Below are 23,704 nucleotides of genomic sequence, written 5' to 3' on the forward strand. Positions count from 1 at the left end.
AATGTATGCATTAAAAAGGCACTATCAAGGCCCAGGATAATCAGGTATACATATCTTTTCTACAGAGTCCAGTTTTGAGCCAAGGGCTGTCATAAGACTGTTAGCCCAAGACAGTGCTCTAAATGAATACAGAGTACCTCCCCTTCTGTATTTCTATTTAAAACACTGACCCAGGGTCACAGATGTCGTACCTCTGGAACCTATCCTATTGGCCCATCTACCATTGAAGCCTCGTTTCACTAATATGCCCAATTTTGAAGTCTCCTGTTCAGTTAAGCTGCCTCTTCTGTTATTCTCTTTGCATACAATGAATGTTTTAAAAGGTTTGGCTGGTATTGCCAATGTAGAGGAACAATTCCTTTGAAAGTTTAACACACAGAAATATATGGCTGCCCCCTTTACTTTGCTCCTAACTTTTATGACCCACTTATTCGCTGGGTTAAATGCCACAAAGGTGCCTCTTTGTAGCTTGTTTGGTGCTATAAAAGTTTAGGTAAACACACTAGAAAGGATTGCATCTCTAGGGTATTGCAGCCAGTGTTTAGGAATGAGGCAAACATTCCCAACATGGCTGCCTTGTTGTGTCCTCTCTCCTGCAGTGACAGGCCTATGAGGGTTATTATGGCACCTTGCATACATCCATTACACACTAAACCAAAACACATAGGTAAAAGACATTGGTGGTCATTATGACATTGGCGGTGAGTGATGAAGTGGCCGAAATACCATCAATGGGCTGGTGGTAATTACTGCCAAATTATGACCATGGCGGTGGTAACTCCCATAGACAGCCAATGTACCACACCAACAGCCAGGGCGTTAACACCACTCACCACATTGGTAGCCATCATCAGCCAAGCGGAAGACAGGGTACCGCCGACCATATTATGACCTTGAAATCCGCCAGGATTTCTGGGGTGGAACGAACACCAACAAAAACCTGGCGGAAACACTGCACAGAAGAGCAAAGACTCACCATCAGAGACACAGGGAAGAACAACGCCGTCATGGAACCGAAACTACATGTCTTCGCAATGCTTTTATAAGCCATGCTTCACCTGGACCACTAACGCCGACGAAGAAGATGACGGTGAGTACAGCCGCCTAGCACACAAGGGAGGGAGGGAGGAAAAGGAGAGGGACACACACAGGCACAACACACCAGACACACACACCATACACACAACCAGCTGCAGACGTAAACCAATGGCACACGACACAGGGCATAATAAAACAAGGACTCGATTTCAGAAGTACTGAAGATGTATTAGCAAGGGAAAAGCCATCACATGAACCAGATATGTACAATTGTCCATAAAGGGTCAATGCCCAGTCCAAAGTACTAAGGGCTCACATAGCCACAGGGCGTAATCCAAAGCCCAACTTATTTCCTGACGACATCCTCACAGAACTGTTCAGGGGCATCATGATTGAAGTAGGCACACAACTCAGGGGGAAGGGGGTAGGGGGCACCTCTGCCGAAAGTCAGGAACTCGCCAACTGGTTCTGGAGGGGGCTCCATGCCCATTTTCCTTTGCTGGGGAGTGCAAGGTCACAGTCTCTCAGGTGAGGAACTCGCCCACTGCTTCTTGAGGAGGCTGCACCATCTCAGCTGGAGGTGAGGGCTCCGTGACCACTGGTGGTGGTGGTGATACACTGCCAGCATCTGCTGGAGATGAGGAGTGCTGTGTCTCAGCTGCGGAAGGTGCCTCAGGAGAGTCCTATTTCCTGGCGGGTGTCTCGGTCTTGGTAAGTGTCTCTGGCTTCTGTCTGAGTCACAGGGAACGTTTGTGGGTGGTTCACCTTCTGCAGGGTTAGGGGTGCTGGTGGCCTGTCGGTCCTGTGGAGGCCTCCTGCCCACTAGGTGCAGTGGAGGTGGTGGGATGGTCAATAGACTGGCTAGTGGTAGGAGCCCGCTGGTGTGCTGTCCATTCCCTCATGATGTTGCCCATGTCTGCCAGCACCCCTGCTATGGAGATCATGGTGGTGTTGAGAGCCTGCAAGTCTTCCCTGATCTCCTGATGGTGTTCCTCCTTCAGCCGCTTGTTCTCCTGCGTGTTGCCGGATCTGGCCCGTCGTGTCCTGGGATTTTTGGTAGGCACCCAGGATCTTGGTGAGTGCCTCCTGGAGAGTCGGGTCCCTGGGCCTGTCGTCCCCCTGGCGCACAGCGGTCCTCCCAGTGTCCCTGTTTCCCTGTCCCCTGAATAATGTGCCCACTGCCACTGACCCCAGGTCCCTGATTGTCTTGGGTGTGAGGTGCGGACTGGGATCCCTGTACAGGTGGGCACAATTCTGATTGACGTGTCCTGGGGACAGAGGTGTGGGGATACTGGGTGGGTGCTCTGGTGTTGGATACTAATGGGGGACATTCTGTGGTGGACTGTGAATGGGCTGAGGTGACCGACTGTCCAGTGGTCCCTGATGGGCAAGGTTGTTGATCCAGATCCTGAAGTCCAGAGTTACTGTCATCACTGGGGGCATCTTCTGTTGGGGAACTGGTTTGTCGTGGCACATCCTCTCTGATTATATTGGCTGGGGCACCTGCGGGGATATAAGTGATGTATTATGCTTCATGTCTGTGACATATTGTACATCCCTATCTTCCCCTCTATCGTTGCTGTTTCCCTGCCACCTTTGTTTGTGTATGGTGATGTATTGTGGGATAGTTAGTTCCCCTATGGTGTGCATGCTTTTGTGATGGGTGTCCATGCAGGGCTGGGAGGGCTGTACATGCATTGGTATTGCATGCAGGGCTGGGCATTGTGGTTAGTCATATGTGTAGGTACAGTGTGTGGGATGTATTGGAGTGATGGGAGTGAGGGTGTGTGATGGCATGCAGGTATAGGGGGTTGATAAGTAGTAAATATTGTCTCACCACTGTCAAGTCCTCCGGCAACTCCAGTGAGCCCCTCAGGATTCAGTATTGCCAAGACTTGCTCCTCCCTTGCTGTGAACTATGGGGGAGGAGGTGGGGGTCCACCGCCAGTCCTCTGGATGGTGAGCTGGTGCCTTGCTGCCACAGAATGTACCTTCCCCTGTAGGTCATTCTATCTCTTCTTGATGTCGCCCATTGTTCTTGGATGCTGTCCCACAGCATTCACCCTTTCCACGATTCTCCGCCATAGTTCCACCTTCCTGGAAATGGATATCTGCTGTACCTGTGCTCCAAACAGATGTGGCTCTACCCTGACTATTTCCTCCACCACGACCCTCAACTACTCATCTGTGAAATGGGGGTGCCTTTGTGGGGACATGGGTGTTGTGTGGTGTGTGTAAGTGTGTGGGTGTTGTATAGTGTATTTGGGTGTGCATAGTGGTGTGAGGGAGGGATGTATGGGTGTATGTGGTGTGTGTGCCTAGTTGTCACAGTGGTCTTGGTGTCAATCTGGTGGCAATAATTTGTATTCGTAAAGGGTTGTGGCTAATGTGGGTGTGGTGTGTGAATGAGTGTCAGATGTGTGTTTTTGGTATTGGCCAATATTGTGCAGTTTAGTGTTTAGGTGTCCATTCAAAGCGCGCCAGTGTGTACCGCTAATGGTTTACCGCCGTTGAATGTCCGCTGTGGTAATTTGTGGGTTGTGATGTAGCGGGCGTTGTTTTGTAGGCGTAACGGTATGGGTGTTGGTACTGACAGTTTACCACTGACCTGTGGGCTGGCGGATTTGAGTATGAGGTAGTATTCTGTTGGATTGGTGTGTGTGTGTCATAATATGGTGAACGGATATTCACCACCGCTTCAGTACGTTGGCGGCCATCACCGTCATAATGAGGGTCATTGTCATTTACAAAGCCAATAGCTCTAACTCTCACAAATACTAGACCAATTGCATTGCAAATGCTTGTTTCCTCTTGTTTTGAAGGATGGTGTTTGGGTACGGGGCATGGGCAAAAGCTCCTTTAAAGTTCTTGCTAGAACAAGGTCAAGCCATCTACAAGGCCCCACACCCTCCTCACACTGTGAAATTGTTGCTTTAGTTGGCAGGCCTGATGGTGAACCTTTCTGGAAGGTAAACAGGGATTCTTGGAAGTGAAGACTTTGTAAATGTTGCAGCTGGTTTTGGAAATGGTGTGTTCTAGCTATGTATGTATGTATGGTGTCTTCCAAATGATATAATGACACTAACAAAATTAAACACTCATTTATACCCATGTGCAATCCACATAGCTACTACTACATGCAGGTATTTACAAAAGTTTTGAAACATTTTCATTTTTTGCTATTGGGGAAAGCAAGTTCGAATCCGTTAAGGATGGACACATCACTAGCTGCATCTGAACCTGAAACATTCCCATTAACCAGCCATATATTTATTGTCTGAAGTCTTGGAGTCTGATGGATAAAATCTGTGTAATGAGCTAGGCATGTTTGGGGAGCAAGAAGACCTAGCAATTAAATTTGTCACAGTAATTGTCATAGCGTTTCTTGTTTGCATTGGAATTAGCCTGCAGTGTGTGGGTCACAGGATTGATAAATTATCTTCCCATAGTTCACAAGATGTTCGAGCTTCTGAATAGGGGAAAATCAAGTCTGCTCATTGAAGAGGAATGAGATATAAGGTTGACTTGGCATGATTCCAGAGACCTAGCTCTTACAGACTGGATTCAGTAATTTATCTAATGAACCTGGTCACAGCTATTAATGAAGTAACCTAAAACAGTCTGTTAAGATGACGCGGAGGAGGTGAGTTGAACAAAGATTTATTGAGGTAAAAACCAACCCAAACCAACCCAAACAGGATCCGTGCTCCATCTCTCCACCATCGATCTTGCCATCCCGTCCTAATATAAACAACAACGGTGCGCGTAGAGGAGGGTGAGAGAGTGCGTGAGGAAGAGCACGAGCTTCGTCTGAAGGTAACGGCAGTAATATGCCAAAAAGAAAAAAAGAAATGTCCCAGAAGTAGCGCAAAACCGGAGATAGCTCACGCACTCACAGGAACAGGACCTGGCGGATCTTGAACAGGAATCCTCAGTCTTCAGGTCCCCGAGAGATGAAAACAACTGACGGTAGCGCGGACCCAGAGTTAGCAGAAACGTCACTGCAGGCGGTATGTCCGTGGGTTCAGGGTTGGTAACTCATCGCCAGTGTTAAAATGACGTGGAGGAGGCAAGTTGAACGAAGATTTATTGAGGTAAAAACCAACCCAAAGAGGATCCGTGCTCCGTCTCTCCTCCACCGATCTCACCATCCCAACCGCCTTCTTCCTGGAACCTTAGCGTCTCACAGGCCCCAGAATGTGAGTCCTGGAACACAGAAGACAGCGAGGTTCCAGGCCTAGCTCAAGCTAGTGGCAGGAACATTACAACACAGTCACTCATTAATTTGACGACTGATTGATGAATTAAACAATTTAATGGATATTTCAGTCAGAAGCACACACAAATACACCTTAGAAGGCCAAGGTATGATAGAAATAGTATATTTTGGTAAATGGCAATATATTGGAGCTATCAAGCTTTACAGGTTTCTTTATCTGGCACTTTGCAAAAATATATAATAGCAATGCGAAATACATGCACATATTACTGATGTGGTCTGATGGACAAGGAGGGGAGAGAGTGGGAGAGATGGTTAGCGCAATGTAATTTTATTACGTGGACACAGTTATATTTTAATACCAATCAAAAGAAAAAGCAGCAACTTCAATGAGGGGTACTACTGCCACTAAACGTAGAAATAAAGTCAAACTTCCATGCTCAGACAAGAAGTACGATTCAAATTGCTGGAGTGCCCGCGGAGGTCTTCTTCCTGCCCCAGGTTCAAAAACCACAAGGCACCATACCTTATCCCACCACTAGAAGTCGACTGGATCTTTGGACTCAGTGAGAAGCGTGGTAGTCAGATTCATTCAACGCAAATCAATAACATAAAAACATAAACAATTCTAAACACCATAACCAATTTTGAACACTAAATCAAACTCCAAACTGAATAAAGTTTCAAACCTTTATTACAATCTCAAAATCAATGTAATGGATGTGGTGCGCAGAATTAAGTTATAAACATATATGAAAACAAAAGGCTGGCCAAAACATCTAATGAGATTAAATCTACAAAACATCAATACCGTTAGACACTCCAAAAGAATGACAAAACCACAATATGCACATTTATTTCAGATTTCAAAGCAGATTATGGTGACATCAGTATATCATAAAATTCAATTTAACTGTTCAATTAATTCATACAGTTATGCCAAAATATTACATTTTCTAGATGACTGTTACTTTGGGATCCTTTCTCATGGTATACAGGATGACCTGAAAAATTCTCACATGAAAATTAATAAGGCTTCCTGTCTTGTTCAACAGCTATAACAAATATTGTTACTTAGTCAACATTGAAACATGTTCTCTGTCTTCAATACAATAAGACATTCAGCATCTCACCAGCAACCTAGAAAAAATTCAGGTCAATGGAAACAGAATAAGCAAGTAGTTTTCCTCTGCTGCTGCAAAAATGAATCTTCAGGCCTAGTCCAGGTAAAACAAACCAAGTACACATTAGTACAGTTAATACACATCAACCCTTTTGCACACCTAACAAGTTGAATCAAATAAGCAAAGCAAATTATTTAATTGTAAACATTATTTACAACATATTAGAACCCTATTAAACATTCATTTATTTTTCTGCACACATAACTTATGTTAATAAAATTCATTTGACTTGATATAAGTGTGATCAATTCACGTTCATTTATTATTCTTAATATTCTTCATTTCTGCTGCTTCTCTTAAAGGTAATACTTTAAAAGTTAAGTCTTATCAGTAACTCACTCTAATAGGTGTACAATATTATCATGTTAAAACATCATGTCAAATACGAATGGAGGCCACAGTGTCCACCATAATTTAAATGTGCATATTTTACATTTCCATGTTAATTTTTCTGTTAGGCTTTTAAATGAAGGTTTGTAAGTTACTGTACGCAAACTCCTATGCCACTAATGTATTAGTAAAATGTGATCTCTATCAAGATTATGCTGCTCCTTATTGGCCGGGACAGGCGGACAAAATGTTCTGGCAGCATTGCATCACCACTTCACTGCTTCAGTAGTGTTTAGGATTAAAGGATTAGAACACTAAACCAGATGTCTGAGAGTCCGGACCTCGGTGATGAATTACTCAACTGCAGGGACAGGCTGTAGCTAACCACAGGGATGCTCCACTCAAGTTAGAGGTAAGGGGTAAACAGTAGTGCCCCTCAGATTGTGCTCCAGGTAGCAGGTAGTGTCCAGCCAGGGAACACTCTCTCACTTGCTCATATTTTCCCATGACTGTTAATATAGAGAAATGTTATCTCTTTTTCATTTTGTCTCTTTTAATGAAAGGCAAAGTAACTTCTTTAAAGGAATAGGCATCATTGCAATGAATTATTATATATTCATCTGTCATTTATTGGCAACTAATGGAATGTTTTGAAAGAGTGAGGATTTTAAAGTTAGAATTTGGTTAAAGTAGTTAAAATAGGGAGTTCTCCATTCAGTGCGGTAAACTTTCCACAAGGGGTCCCACGGGGCTCCTTTTGTATTCAACTAATATCTAGAACCAATTGCGAGAGCCTGAGAAATTCTAGTATGCTACAGCATTAATATGCAAACAATGCTCAGATCTACTTCTAATTTCTTCTCCAAATGACACCTAACTGTTTACCAACACCAAAGTCAGAATTCACAAGTGGATATCCCAACCACCACCTAAAACTAAGCTCAACTAAAACAGAATTCCTTTTAATCTTACTGAAAACATACTGCTGCCATCCAAGAGAGGGCAGATTTTTATTCACTCCTGATATTTACACTAGCTGTTGTGGATAGTGCCAAATCACTGGGATTCCTCATTACAGTATGTTGTACAGGTGTTTTTTTTCTCTCTAGACTGGACTACAGGAACTTCATTCTCTCAAGTCTCCTTAAATTTCACCTGGCCTCTCTCAGATTTGTTCTTCACTCAACCTCCCACTTTGTTTTGGGATGTAAGAAATTTGACCACATCTCCTATGTCTTTCTTCCTCTTCAATGGCTTCCCCATGACACAACATTACAAGTTAAGACTGCCTACCACTAGTGGTCCGGTGTGTTGAATCCCACTTATTCAAGCCCCTGACTTTCAAGCAAGAGTGGTGCATACACCAGTCCTTCCCTGGCAGTACTACCAGGATCTGGAACTTCTTTCCCTGACTTGACACATGACACCAAGCCTGGCTTCCTTTAAAAAGAAACTTAAAGCCCTCCTTTTCCAAAGACACTTTGGTCAACACTTCCTCTAAACCCCAAAACCAAAGCTCAATTTTTTGTCTGTTTTGTTCTGTTGCTTATAGATTTAATTATTGTTTCATTGTTTGGTCAACACTAACTCATTCTCATGTAAATTGCTCTAATGACCTTGGGACATAGTTGTGCTACAGACAATTGCAAAATAAATAAAATAGATAATTAAAAAAATACATCATGCAGCACCACATGAGGTTTCTAGGGTAAGGACTTGTTTGTCTGTTAAGTACAGAGTTGTTAAGATGGGGGTCACATACTAAACCACTGTTCCTGAAGAATAATCCATAGGAACAGCTGGTTTATCAATCTAGTTGTTGCTGATGGGGGCATATGTAACCATCAGTTTCTAATGGTACAGCTATTTACCCAAAGGAGTCTAATGTGAAGAACTTTAAGAACCTTGGCGGATGATTGGGTGATATTGATGCTGAGAGGGTTCCTGCTATATTATGGAGTACCTTATGGAGATGGGCAAGCTACTACTTCTGCAGATTGCCATTTTCTAATCAGAGTTGACTAAACGGGTTAGAGGAAAGTGTGATTTCTCTGCAGTTTGTTCATCAAGGTAAACTGTGAAGGCCATCTTTGCAATCAAGCTAAATATGCAAGTTATACTGAAAATAATCAAATTATTCCAGCCGATTATTGGAGGACAATGGACCTGCTTTGGGTAATGGAAAGTGCTCAACTGGGTGGTGGCAATATTCTTCTAGTTGTCCAGCAATGTCCCATATGGCTCTCCTAAACCTGTCCCATCCGTCGCGTCAGTGCATTTAACTGATCATCTTACATTCACAGTTACTTCACTGATCTTTAGAAGACATGTGTTCAACGTGGACTGTCTGGCTAATAAAGCTGTTCATCTTGGCCAACCAGCCCATCTGGCTTCAAGAAATCAACCTTGGCAGGCAGTGACATCTGAGCTTCAGTGCTTTTTTCAAACTGGGCTGAGGTATAACTTGGCACTGCAGCATCTCCCAGGATTTCGTGCTTCAGCTGAGGAGCTGTAATATAAGTTTTACAGCTAGGATCTGTGATTTCCTTTGTGGATAATTTCTTTTTTTACTTTTGGGCTGCCATGATTTATGTTTCTTTTCATTTCAAGATTCAGTGATTTTTTTACTTTATTATCTGCACCTGTGCTCTTGATAGCAAAGCATTCGGATGCCTTAGCTACGTCTGCCCAAAAGATGAATGTGTAGTCATGCATAAAAGGGACGAAAATGCATTTCAACTTTGCTTCAAACTTGAAAGTTACATGCAGAGTGATCCAGGGAAGGTTACAAGCGGGGAAGGGACGGTTTCTTAAAACCTATGTATTTTAACTTGCGTAGGGAGTTTTGGGATGTGCTACAAAGACGCTCCAGCGAATGACACCATATTTGGCATGTGTCAAGTTTCTCTATGCCCTTTTTTCAAATGTAGGGCTGTGGACAGCTGCATGTCCGATGGCTCCCAACACTCCTGCTTTTTTTTAAATAGTTTACTATATTTGCTAACTGCTGAGGTCACGAAGTTTAAAAAGGCAATAAAAGGGAACCTGTACTTCAGCAGGATCTTTCCTACTTCTAAACAGGGCCAAATCCCAAATGTCCCAGAGTGGGTCCTGAGGGCTCAGGATTAGATGACAATGACAGCTGCTTTGTCACGTCATCTCTTTTGCCCAGTTGTTCAAGCCGGGAAGTAATGCCTTGGATTTCAATGGTTTGGTATCAGATCACCATCTAAACAAATCTCAGAAGCCTGAGGTCTCTTCTGTGTCCCATGAATGGAATTGTCCAAACACGTCCTACAATGTAAGTGAAATTAAAACCTCACCTAGATTCTCTGAAAGTAAGCAATCCAGGTATTCTTTCTGACTCAGATCTTCACTCCTCTGGTCATTGTGTAGTTAAGGGCACCAGTCTTCTGTGATTTTTGGGCCGTAAAATATTTCAGCTACTCCAAACCGGCCAGCAGGTGCTGCTAGAAAGATGTATGGTCAAAACACTTCTGGATTATTTTGACTACTGACATCTTCAGATAAACTTATTATCAGGCTACAAAGGATACCAAACCAGACCACTAGATTGTGCCTACAGCACTGCAGACACTAGCATATCAGACCTGCACTGAAAGCATTCAAATGCCCCACAATTGATACTTGGACGAAATTCAGGGTGCACTGCACGATTTATGAATCGTAGTAGCGTAGCAAAGGTCCTAGCTACCAAGATAGCCCCCTACATATGCTTTGAGGAATTCATACATCAGGCAGTGTGGAAGGGCAGGGGTTTGGTCTTCCTGCAGGAATCCTTGATATGTCCAACAGGTGATCATTGAGCTACTTGGAGCTGGATTTCGGTGTCCGCAAAAACATCTAAAAAGGTGAAGGACCACATTCAGTAGGCTTTGAAGGTCTTGTATCTAATGTTTCGTGAGGTGAAAAGGCACATGTGTTGATTGTCTAATTCCTGAAACAATCAAGGGGATCATCAAGCAAAATCTTTGAAGGTTGGCCTAAGGCTGAAGATCCCTGAAAACGAGTAAAATTGTTACATCCTTCTTTGTTCATGAATGTTCCCTTTTGTTTTCTTCTTGGCAACAGTTTATAGGGCAGATAATCCTGAGAGACCGTGCAAGCTGCAAATTGGTACTCCTCAGGGAAATCCATTTAGTGGGCCTACGTCCTACACTGATCCAGCTACCGGGTGGTTTCAGGGGTAGCCCCTGTAACTCTATATGCTCCAGACCTGTATGGTGTCCATTTTTGGATTATTAATTACAGCTGTTGTAACTTGTCACACCTTGTTCTCCCTCTTATGGTTCCTTCTTTCCAGGGTTGTCTGGAGTGGTTACACACAGATTTCCAACATGGCTGCCCTGGAAGGTTTACTGGGTATTGCACACACACAGTGACCTCCTGGGCAGCGACCTTGCCATAGGACTTTACCAGCGTGGACAATGTGACCCAGATAATTGACTAGACCCAGAGGCTATATCTAATCTGATAAGCAGTAGGTCATCGGCCAACTGATGAACATGGACATTTATGCTTTTGCTTTACTACAGCTTGTTGAACATCATTTAGACCTAGACCTACTGCTGCTGCTGCTGTTGGTACTTCCAGAAGGGGTACTGATAATTGTGCTTCTTTATTGACCCTTCCCTTTTCATATAGTAGGCCAGCTCTGGTTGGCTCGCCTACCACCTGGATTAAGAAACATTTGTTCTTTGTGCCTGTGAGCTTGTACCATTTCTGTAGATCAGATGGTGATCTGTTCCACTTCATCATTTAAATGAGTTTCCCATCAGTGAGAAGCTGCTGATTTGGAATATTTGGTAGTGAGATATCCCCACTTTCAGTGACCAATGCCCCTTGTCCAAAAGCCAAGAAGTAGGCCTACCTTCCTGGAGCCAGACTTTCATAAATCTGAGACACTGCCTCCTCCATTTCCAGGTTACCAGGTACCCTGTCTATCTGGTGCCAAAAATAAAAAAATAAAAATAATGAAAAAAGGAGCGTACATTTTTGGATAGATGACAAATCGTGATTCATGTTTACCAAATGGTAGTGGAAACATTGCAGATACTTTTTATTACGCTCTAAGAAGGTGGAAAGTTAAATAAAGAATTGCAAAAGTTTAAAACAGTCTTTCATTAAACCACACCATAGTCAGAGTTTTCTACTGGGACATTTTTGTGTGCAAGATACAATTACGTCAATGGGCAAATATCAATTAAGGTGCAATATTTGCTCCAGCTAATAAAATGAATATTGAATAGAGATCTGCCGATGATTAACATCACCAGAACTCGTTTTTGAAAAAACAAACTAAAAATGTACTGTTGTACAGCGAGAAACCGACGCTTATGTATTGAAACCAACAGGTTTCACGGAAACTGGCAACAGATTCATGCAAATCAATTTGTCTGCCTTATATTGTAAATACGTGGTATACCAGACGAATTGTTACGTTTCCCTCCCCTCACAATTATTCCCACCACAACCTGGATCCCACAGTCGAGCACAACTAGAGTCGCACACTATTTTGTGCAATAATTAGCATTTCTTGTTGCAGATGGTCCTGATGCAGTAAACAATATTTCTGCAATAGTCTACTTGCAGTGAATGATGCCTAGGAGATGTACAATCTCTAAAATTAAAATACAATATCCGTGCAGCAAACCAAGCTGATGGTGGGTGGGAACCAATGCAGCCCTAAATTCAATTCCCATCCCAAAAACCACATTACTTTTCTATGGTCTTTCCCTACATAATTGTATCAATAAAGCGAATAAGTTAGAAAAAATAAATAGGTTCTTCTTCAAAGATAACACATGCTGCAGAGAGAGCTGGCGGTGATATTGGTAATTATACTGAGTCAAGGCATTATTGCCAATTAAGTTTCTGAACAATATTGAACTGTTTAGATGGTAAAGATAATCTCATTCAGGAACAATTGAGGGCCTGACCTACAAAATAATTCTGTAGTCACATAGCCTTCCCTTCACAAAATGACATGGTTTGTGACCACAAAATGGCAATTTGGAGTGTACTAAACCCGCTTTGCTGTTCAGTGACAAGTTACTGCATCACCACATTTTAGAAATGAATTGGTTTTTAGAGTGAACATGTTCAGGGAGTTCCTTCCAAACAGTGATTTGGTAAGTAAGCATCAATGCTTTGAGCCTGAAATTCGGCTGCAAGACATTGAAGTTTTCATGACCTATTTCCATTGTTGATGTTAAAAGAAGGTTAACACACAAACAAACAACGCCCTTCACTTGTGATGTGTGGACCCCGAGCAGGCCATTATTTCCTTTTATAGCAGACAATCATAGTGAGATAAATGACCTCCATCATGGATGTGAATGAGGTAGGTTGGACTGTAAACCACTACAATTCGGAATATTTCAAACCTACCAATTACACAGACAGGCTCGCAATTTTTTTTCCATTTGCAAAAGTGGATGTGCAATTTGTGACTACTTTTCATAAAGGGAAATTTAATTCATCAGGCCCTAAGTCTCTCTTTGATGGGAAACAGCACAGTAATATTTAAATCTCTTTTGTAACATAAGCAAATGTACGGTCTAAATTAAGTCTTACATGAAACCACAAATGGTGTTTGGTGCTTACACAGAGACGAGGAGAAGCATGAGTTAAATGGAAACTCGGGTGGTGTCCAGTGTGACTTGTGGCCTATGATTGTGGATATGGTCGGGACCAGTGGTTCCCAACAAGGGGTCCGGGGACCCCTGGGGGTCCGCGAAGGATACTCAGGGGGTCCGTGGCTACTTAGAAAATTAAATAATATTAAAAGATTAGGTCCCCAGCTTTCCGTAATGACTCAGTGGGGGGCCCCCAGATTCCAATAATGATTCGGTGGGGGACCCCGGCATCCAGTAATGATAAAGTGGGGGTCCACAGAAGTCAAAAGGTTGGGAACCACTGGTCTGGACTATTCCACCGCTCACCCTGATCTCCATGTCATTGCCTATTATAGCCCTCTACCAGAATCCACAAAAGAAACTGAAGTTGGTAGTGATGGGGAAAACTGTATATAACTGGAGACCTTCAGCGGTGTGAACTACACCAACCAGCAGCTCTAAGACAAAAAAAGCAACATGAAAAGGCCAATAGAAGCCAAGTACATGTCTTCTCGCTTTCTGAAATGGGGGAGGGTGAGCACAGACATTATAAAGGTTTTCTTCTCTTCTAATTGCCATCCTCCCATTCTTCCTTATTTCTTCTTCTCTAATTATCCTTTTCCTTCCTGTTCTTCACCATCCTTTCTTGGCATAATTGCATGGCAGCCTGACTGACAGCCTGACTGACTGAGCTCTGGCACATAATCTTGTACAACTAATCTCACAACCCGAGACATATAGTGCCCACCTACAGTAATGGGCCTGCAGGCCATTGACAATGCTTGCAGAATCAAAGTACCAGCAGCTTCTATATTTCCTGCAGCAATAGAGTCACAATTAAAACTTATCCTTCAAGTAGACCCCCTTTCCTCAGAATGAGAAAAACGCACGCAAGAACATGTAGAATAGCAAACAAAGAAAGAACTTGAGGCCAAATTAAGAGTAGAAAGAGGTGAAATGGATGAACCTTTATGGCAACATCATTTCCTACGTGGACAACATGCAATTCATCCTCTCCCTCTTTCTCTGACAACTGCACTGCTGCCAGAACTAACTTCCACCAATGCATGACCAGCATCACCAATTGGATGAGGAATAACTGTCTCAAGTTCAAAACATACAAGATAGATGTCTTGATCTTCAGCAGTGACAACTACCCCGGGGATGCCTTCTGGTGGCCCACAGAACTGGGGCTCATTCCAACCCCAGCTGAGCACGCCAAGAATCTCTGTATCATCCTGGTCAACAAACCCACCATGAGGTCCCATGTCAACGCAATGTCATCCTCCTGCTTCTTCATCCTGCGCATGTTACGTATAATTTTCCTGTGGCTTCCCCAAAATGTGAGATACACCATCACCGAAGCCCTTATCACCAGTCGACTGGAGCACAGAAACACCATCTACATTGGAATTGAGGCGCACCTAGCACAAAGACTACAGATGCCAGTTCATGTTCCTTACCCACTAGTTCAAGGCTCTGCACGACTCCGGACCCACCTCATCAACCACCGCCTAAGATACCACAAACCCTCCAGACACTTCTGCCTTGCCTTCCCCAGTCTGGCCCATACCCCTGCATAGAACACAGCAGAGCAGCAGGGCGCTGTTATTCCTTCCTTGTAGTCAAAGCCTGGAACTGCCTTATCCTGCACCTAAGGACCTCCTCTACTCTACAGGAATTTCATAAGATTCTGAAAACCTGGATCTTCAGCTGAGACCCTGGACCCTGCCCGTGCCTGGATACCCTCACAGGTCACAAGTCGCACTCTAAAACGTCGACTGATTGATTGACAGGATTCACTAGGAAGCACTGAGCTCTTTCTGGGTGTCAAGACTACTAACAAGGTAGAACAAATGAAACAGCCTATGGTGGGCAAAAAAGTTATTTGCATTGTGATAGACATGTACCCCTACCTTGAGTGCCTTGGAGGTCCATGTAAGGGGAGGAAAATTGCCTGGAGGGAGTGAGGTCCAGTGAGGATCATACCGAGAGGATCCTGGGGAGGATAGTGATACTCTGATCTGTTGAGAAAAGCATGCCGATTGGGTCACATGCCAGTGTGCACTATGCGACCCCATATGCCAAGTGGGGGCCACACAGAAGGCTGGAGTGCCCCACCGATCAGGTCGCTAGCCCGTGTGCATTTTGGGATACCCTCATGCCAGGAGGGGTAGAACTGCTGAGATGAAGGATCGCTGTTCCGGTGCCCTATTGCCATTAAGGAATGGCCATTTCCTTTGGTAGTGCTGGGATTCAAAGAGGGCCACCATCATTTATCTATGCTGCTGAGCTATCCCTGTATGTCTGGAGGATATTGCGAAGAAAACTAATGGCCATCACCATGTGTGCAATGTGAACCCCCTCTGCACATTAGAAGGGGCTTGAGTCCCGAAAGGGGTGTCACCCTAGGGTGGCATACAGCCATAATTACCGGCAACTTTTGACCCCTGGAGTTGGATCCACATTGCACCTACCTGGGTCCAGGAGTACTCAAGACTCCCCCCTGGATGAAGAAAAGGACACCGCCAGATTGAAGGAGCACTGTGGACGTCTGTCACTGCAGTAGCAGATTCCACAGTCCTGCTCACTGCTGGGCTGGGAACATGCACTCAAGGATTCTGGATTGCTGTCCCATTGAGTGCGGGTAAAGCTGATATTGAGTCGTTGGACATTGGGAGAACTTGTTCTGATTGATTCATCCAGGCACAGGGCAAGTGGACTTTTGCTAAAAGCTCTCATAGAACTTGACTCACTAGTGGGGCGTACCTTGGATGTTGCCATGCGCAAATGGGGAAAACCCACCCCTAGACAGGGAAGCAGGACAGTAGCTGACTCGTGTAACACTGGTGGGCCTGCCTTAAGAATGAGGTGCATATTATTTGTAGTGTGTTGTATTGTACTGTGTGTTAGTAGATACACATTCCTTTTTACATAAAAGCAAGTATTTGACCGGGCAGTCATTGATTGAGATTTTGAGGAGTGAGCCTGTGCTCGCCTTACATTCACCTTCTCAGTGAGAAGACTTGCACTGCTCAACCTGAGCTACCACTGAGAGTCAGTTGCTGAAGGGGTACTTGGCCCAGTTGCTCAGATCCCTTAGTAGGCTGGGTCCCAGGACTTGCAGAGCTGCAGAGTAAAAGGCCTCAACCACCAGGGTTGGGCCTAGTAGCTACTGCTTGCCTCAGGCTCTCTGAAAGTTTTTTTGACAATTGGTGGAAAGCAGTGGAATGTTTAATGATTAGGAGTCCAGGAAGTGATGCTGCATTGCCCAGTAACATGATGAGTCCAGTTTTACTCACAAGGTCTGCACACTCACATAATGTAAAACATGGGGTTGGTAATAGACTTCAGCACCATGTCTGTAGTTTAGTTATATAGGATATATGTAGGGACAGAGTGTGAAGAGTCCCCAGGAGTAGAGACAGAGAGGTCCTTTCTGGTTTCATTAGGGACCAGGTTGAGACACTGGGATAAAGCAAAAAGGCTGTGTGTAGATTCAGGGGGGACCTATGTTAGGAACCCAGTTAACCAGTTGATGTGGATAGAGTGACTCAAAGAGGAGTGCTGTACCCCACTTATTAATACCTGTCAGACCGAGAAGTATCCATGAAAGCTCCCAGTGTTGGCTGCAAAGTGGTATGCTAACAAAGTGAGTGTCTGCATTGGTCAGTACTCCGTCCATCATCCTTTATTGTTGCTAAAGTTGCCCTAAGTGGGAAGGGTATGCCCAGACGCAGGTCTCGTGCTCACTTTGCCACTGGATTCAAGCTAGCCTGGCTGATGAAAGGTGATACCCTGAAACCGGTCCCAGGATGCTTGTTTCTGGTCCAGGGAAGACCTGGTTTGGCAGTTCAGGCTGGACTGTTCCCATGAAGAACAGGGTCAAGACTGATTTGCATATGGTTGGGTCCAAACTGGGGTGGCATGGTGAGCAAAAGAACAATGGATTAAACCCAGATCTGTGACTCGGGTGAGTGTTTGCATTGTTCAGCACTCGGTCCATCATCGTTTTGTGTTGCTAAAGTTTCCCTAAGTGGGAAGGGTATGCCCAGACGTTGGCACTGTGCTCACTGTGCAACTGGATTCAAGCTAGCCTGGTCGATGAAGGGTGATACCCTGAAACCGGTCCCAGGATGTTTGTTTCCAGTCCAAGGAGGACCTAGCTTGGTAGTTCGGGGTGGACTGTTCCTGTGAGGATCAAGGTCCAGACAGGTGTGGCATGATGAGCAAAAGAATGATGGATTAAACCCAGATCTGTGGCTGGGCTGGAGGTGAGTGTTTGCATTGTTCAACACTCTGTTCATCATTCTTTTGTGTTGCTAACATTGCTTTAAGTGAGAAGGGTATGCCCAGAAGTGGGTCAAGTTGGGGCTACACAGAGGGCTGGAGTGCCCCACTGATCAGGTCACTAGTCCATGTGGGTCCTGTGCTCACTGGCTTGGCAATTCAGGCTGGACTGTTCCCACAAGGAACAAGGTCATGACTGATTTGCATATGGATTGGTCCAAACTGGGGGGGCATGGTGAGCAAATGAACGATGGATTAAACCCTGATCTGTGACTGTGGGTGAGTGTTTGCAGTGTTCAGCACTCCATCCATCATCCTTTTGTGTTGCTAAAGTTGCCCTAAGTGGGAAGGGTATGCCCAGACGTGGGTCTCTTGCTCACTGTGGCACTGAATTCAAGCTAGCCTGGCTGATGAAGGGTGATACTCTGAAACTAGTCCCAAGATGCTTTTCCGGTCCGGGGAGGCCTGGTTTGGCAGTTTTGGGCTGGACTGTTGCCATGGGGAACAGGGTCAAGTTGATTTGCATATGGCTGTGTCCAAACTGGAGTGGCATAATGAACAAAAGAACAATGGATTAAACCCAGATGTGTGCCTGGGGGTGAGTGTTTGCATTGTTCAGCACCTCGTCCATCATTGTTTTATGTTGCTTTAGCTAACAGGGCGCACAAGGGGCTGGAACAGCACCATTCAAGCCAAAAGAGGGAGAAGAGCTCTCCCCATTTTCATGCAAACATGTGGGTAAGTGCCAGGTTAGGTCAGGTGGGACCCAAGGAGGGCTCAGGAAAAATGGGAATGGTGATGGTGTGTCCAACGAGGAGCATCATGCGAAGGGAGGACAGGGAGTTTCTTTCAAGTGCAAGGTGGTACATTTCTACAAGTGAGTTAGACCTGGTATCCTTGGCGTGGTCTCCCCTAACTTTTTGCCTCTGCTCCCCTGGGTGTTGCTATGTGCTGGACTCTGTTTTCACTGTTTTTGTTACTCTGGGCACTTTACCCCTGCTGGCCAGTGCTAAAATGCAAGTGCTCCCAATGTGAAATTGTATGTGTAATTGGCTTTTCCATGATTGGCATATTTGATTTACCTGAAAGTCCCTAGTAAAGTGCACTAGAGGTGCCCATGGCCTGTAAATCACTAGTGGGCCTGCAGCACCAATTGTGCCACCTACATGAGTAGCCCTGCAAGCATGGCTCAGACCTACTACTGCAGTGCCTGTGTGCGCAGTTTTAAACTGCCATTTCGACTTGGCAAGTTAACACACTTGCCAGGTCTAGATCTTCCCTTTTTATGCATGTAAGGCATCCCTAAGGTAGGCCCTAAGTGGCACGGTGTGGTGTATGTTAAAGGTGGGACATGTACTGATGTGTTTTAGATGTCCTAACAGTGAAATACTGCCAAATTCAGTTGTCACTGTTGCAAGGCCTATCTCTCTCATAGGTTAACATGGTGGCTGCCTTAAAATATTCTTAAAGTGCAGTTTCTTGTTGAGAGCAGATAGAAAGGGGGAGTTTGGTGTCTCTGAACTCACAATTTAAAAAAGCATCTGTTAGTGAAGTTGGTTGTTAGTTTGTAAATGCCACTTTTAGAAAATAGCCATTTTCTTGCTTTAACCATTCTGTGACTCTGCCTGTTTGTGGATTCCCTGTCTTGGTCAGTTGGTCAGTCACAGCACCTTGAGACCCTCACGGGTGAGTAGCGCGCTCTATCAATTTTTTTGATTGATTGATTCATTGATTTGTGAATCTCCTCTAGACAGTGACACAAAGGGTGTTGGGGTGTAGCCTGCGCATCCTGATGATGCTGGACTAGAGTGGAGGGAGGAGTGGTCACTTATACCTGAATGGGCTATGCCTGCCCTCACACAATGCAGTCTCCAACCCATTGGTGTGTGTCTGGTGCCTCGCCTGTGCAAGGCAGGATCCTGTAAAGAACACAGACGTTTCTTTGAAGGTGGGCAACTTCAAAGGCAGAAAGGGGTATAAGTATTGGACCCAAAACCCCATACCTTAGATCACTTCTGGATTCAAGAGGAACCTCTGTCAAGGAGAAGAGCTAAAGAGCTAAGTGTTGCCCCTGCCTGTGACTGTGCTTTGTTGGGCTATCCTTCAGTTGCTGCTTCTGCCTGTGAAAGGGGACAAAGACTGGACTGGACTTTGTGGTATATTCCTGCTTGAGAAGAGTCATAAGGCAATTGGACTGAGCTTGCCCCCTGTTCTGAAATCTCAGGGCCAATAAAGACTTCCTCTGCCAGCACCCCGCTGAAGTCCGCAACTCCGTGGAAGCCATCGCACCATGTAGTGACCGCCGGATACCGAGTCCGCCGAAAGTGCGCGGATCCAGCGCTTCACACTGACGCTGCCTCAACTCCATTGCCCTGCCTCAAGGACTCAATGCCTCTTTGTGACACCTCTGCTCCTTCGCTCCGCAGCACCAGAACCTATGCTGCCTCTGATCCAGCGACACTGCGATCCCCAACTCCGTGCACTGGCATGTTTCCTCATTTTCACAAGGTACTGTACCTGGGGGTCCGTGCGACTCCATGACCGGTGCTATTGGCGTTGGATTGTTGGGAACGACTCCGTCACGGTGCCACAATATCACCTAATCAAAGTATTTGTGTTTCTAAGCGCTATTTTTGTATTTAATCTTTGAAAATTCATAACTTTGCTTGTATATGTTGATTTTTTTTTGTTTTGGTCTTGTTTTGTTTAGATAAATATTTGCTATTTTTCTAAACTGGTGTTGAGTCATTTTGTAGTGTTTGCACTGTATTACTGTATGTGTTGGTACAAATACTCAACACATTGTCTCTGAGTTAAGCCTTTCTGCTACCAAGGGGGTGCTTGGGGTTAACCGGGTGTGTTTCTCCTTTGCCCTGACTAGAGTGAGGGTCCTTGCTTGGATAGGGGGCAACCTGACTGCCAACCAAAGACCCCATTTTTAACTAAGTGTTACCAAGTGAGATGTTTTAAGAGATGAAAGACCTGTAGCAGCTGCAACTGTGGTTACGAGTATGCTTCACATGGTCAGGAACCCGGGAGGGTCAGACTGCACTTAACCTAATGGCTATGGACATTTGGGAGCAGGACCCAGATGCTCTGAAGTACAATCATTCTAACAGAATGGGGTTTGTGTAAGAAGGTAGTATCAATGGAAGGAAAGTGCCTGCCTTGAAGGATATTGGAGCTTTTGATAGGAAGTATCTTAAGCCTGAAGAGATTCTTTATGGCACCAAAGATAAAGGTTTGGTAGCCAGTGGAGAGAGCATGGAGTACCAGTTTGCCAGGATTGAGATTGAGCTCACGTGCAAGAGGGTCATAGTCAATGATGGGGTAAGGGAAAAACAAAGTGCTGGTTGCCTCTGCAGAAATTATGTGATTGCTCCTGGCCTGGTGCCAGGGCCAGAGGCCTTTATAGCTTGGACCCCTTACGCCAAGCTGCACAGCAGTCTCTGGGGGGAACTGCTTCACAGCAGTCTCTAGAATAAACTAAACCATTCCCAATTTGCATTGACCAAAACAGGGTAGTTTGTTTGAAAGGGCAGACTAATGGAAGGTACTGGCCATGGAGGGTACCGCTTCTGCTCCAGAAGGTGGGGAGGATGAGGCTCCTGAAGTGGATCATGTATTGGAGTCTAGGTTATTTCAAGAGCTGCAGGGTTGTTGGATGATGCAGTGCCTACCTAAGATAACTCCTGCAAGGCACTGGAAGTGTGCTCTAGGTTTGTAGAACTTCTAAAGTAAGCCCAGAAATAGGTCAGCAAAGGAGTGGTTGGGAAACACTATGAGCCTGATTTAGTTCTTGGTGACGTTACTGCCAATCCTTTGCAGCGACGGACCCGAGAACACCGTCAAGTTGACGGTGTTCTGTCCACCATATTTAGATGTATTGCAGCTGAGCTGCTGACAGTCACGAAGGAGTGCTCTTCCTAGCTGTCAGGCTTGCTGGTTCCTGCTGACCATATTTAGATGTTACAGTCCTAAAGAAGGTGTGCTGCAAGCGGATTTCTGACGGGAGGCCGCCGCTGGCCCCAATGGACATCTCACAATGGCAGTGGTTATGGAATACAGGTAAGTTACTCACACACACACACACACACACACTGTACCTTCGCCATATGTGTCCCCCTGCACAACACACTACACAACACACCACATACACACTATTATCCATTGCCAATACACCACAACATGCACATGCCACAAACACATATTGACGTACATCCATGACACAACATATACACAGTATTGACTCAACACCCCAACACGACACAACCACAACCAACACAACTACACATTCATCTACAAAAGTACACTCACACATCACAACTACAAACATCACGACAATGACCACCACAGTTGGCTTGGCGGTAAGGCACATCCAAATCAGTATGGCTGTAAGTGTGTCTGGAGTCCCACCGTCAGCCACTATTTCTAATGGCGCCATCGTGGCGTATAGGAATCCTTGGCGGAGTCGGCAGAACTCAGGTGGGCTATTGCTTTTAGGACTGTCAACATCTAGATTCGGCGAGCGGACCACCAAGGCTGTGTATGGGTTTTCAGATGGAAAACCGATGGCGGGACTGTTGCCACCAAGATCTAATTCAGACCTGATGTTGCCTAAGAGGATGGCCTATTGCACAGTTAGCCATTTAATCCTGAGCTAGCAAGAGGCTAGTGGTTCCGCTGATGCAAAGGAATTTCCTGTTGTCACTGGCCCAGGAGGTGCTCTTTGCATGACACTTGTGCATTACAAAAACCTAGGATAGGTAGGGCCCTCTGTTCTACTTGCTAGAGATGCACAGAGACACAGAGTGGTTCTGTAGATTTACAAGGTAAGTGGTAAGTCAGAAATGAGGACAAAGGCACCGTTGGTGCCTCTACCAATTGTAGGTGTTCCATTTGAGTATATGGGAATAGACATTGTTGGTCCTATTGATCCACTCTCACAGTCAAGCAACAAGTACATCTTGGTTGTGGTGAATTAGGCCACCAGGTACCCTGAGGTGGTACCCTAGAGGAGCATGACTGCACACATGCTAGCAAGAGCTCTCCTGGGGATTTGTCCTAGTATTGGTTTTTCAAGAGTAATCTCAGACTATGGAATCAATTTCATCTCATCTTAAATGACACCTGTTTATGTGCATGACAAAGACACAGGAAACAGTTTGCCTGTGAAGGGCAGACTGTGCAGAATGTCTGACTGGGTACAGGGATTCATTAAAGCAGAGGCTGCAGAATGTTGGATCTGGGGATCAGTGAGAGATCTCATAGTCCGTAGGCTAATCCTGAGGTACTCATACCAAAGCAAGGGTCTACTGACTTGTGGTTCTCTGAAGACTACTAAGTGATAAAGACTGACGCACATCTAATCCCAGCACTTGGTGAGCTATGTTCTCACAGCACTGGAGAAGTTCTGTGAGGCCTAACTGGGTGGCATTGCAGTGTTTAGCAATTCATAGCAGAACCACCTGAGGCACCGACAGTTGTTGGCAAGGATATAGGAGATGAAACTGAGCATCAAGGCAACTAAGTGCCAGGTAGGGCAGTCCTATGTAGTCTTCCTTGAGCATGAGGTGGGGAAAGGGAAGATCTGCCTGTTGGATGCCAAGATTTAGCCTTTGATGGAGTGGGAGGTGCCTACCACTCAAATTGAAGAGCTGGCCTTTATAAGACTCAATGGGTATTACCGGAATGTTGTGGCAAACAATGGAAATATAGATGCTCCATTGACTGTTTGAGTACCAAGAACCATCCTGGAAAAGTGATCGGGATTGAGGGTTCTCAAAAGGCATTTGGGGAACTGAATGAGGTGCTATGAAATGCATCTGTACTGAAACACCTGACTATAGTCAGCGTTTAATTGTTCATATGGTTGGATGTCTGGTAACCTTTATTAGTAGGAGGGGACTCCTCAGAGAACAGAACTGAGCAGCTATTGAGAAGGAGTACTTTGTGATAGTTTGTCTTGTGTAAGTTCCATCCATACTTGTTTGGCACTAGGGCCC

This window comes from Pleurodeles waltl, chromosome 2_1 (genome assembly GCF_031143425.1).
Source record: "Pleurodeles waltl isolate 20211129_DDA chromosome 2_1, aPleWal1.hap1.20221129, whole genome shotgun sequence".
In the NCBI taxonomy this organism is placed as follows: domain Eukaryota; kingdom Metazoa; phylum Chordata; class Amphibia; order Caudata; family Salamandridae; genus Pleurodeles; species Pleurodeles waltl.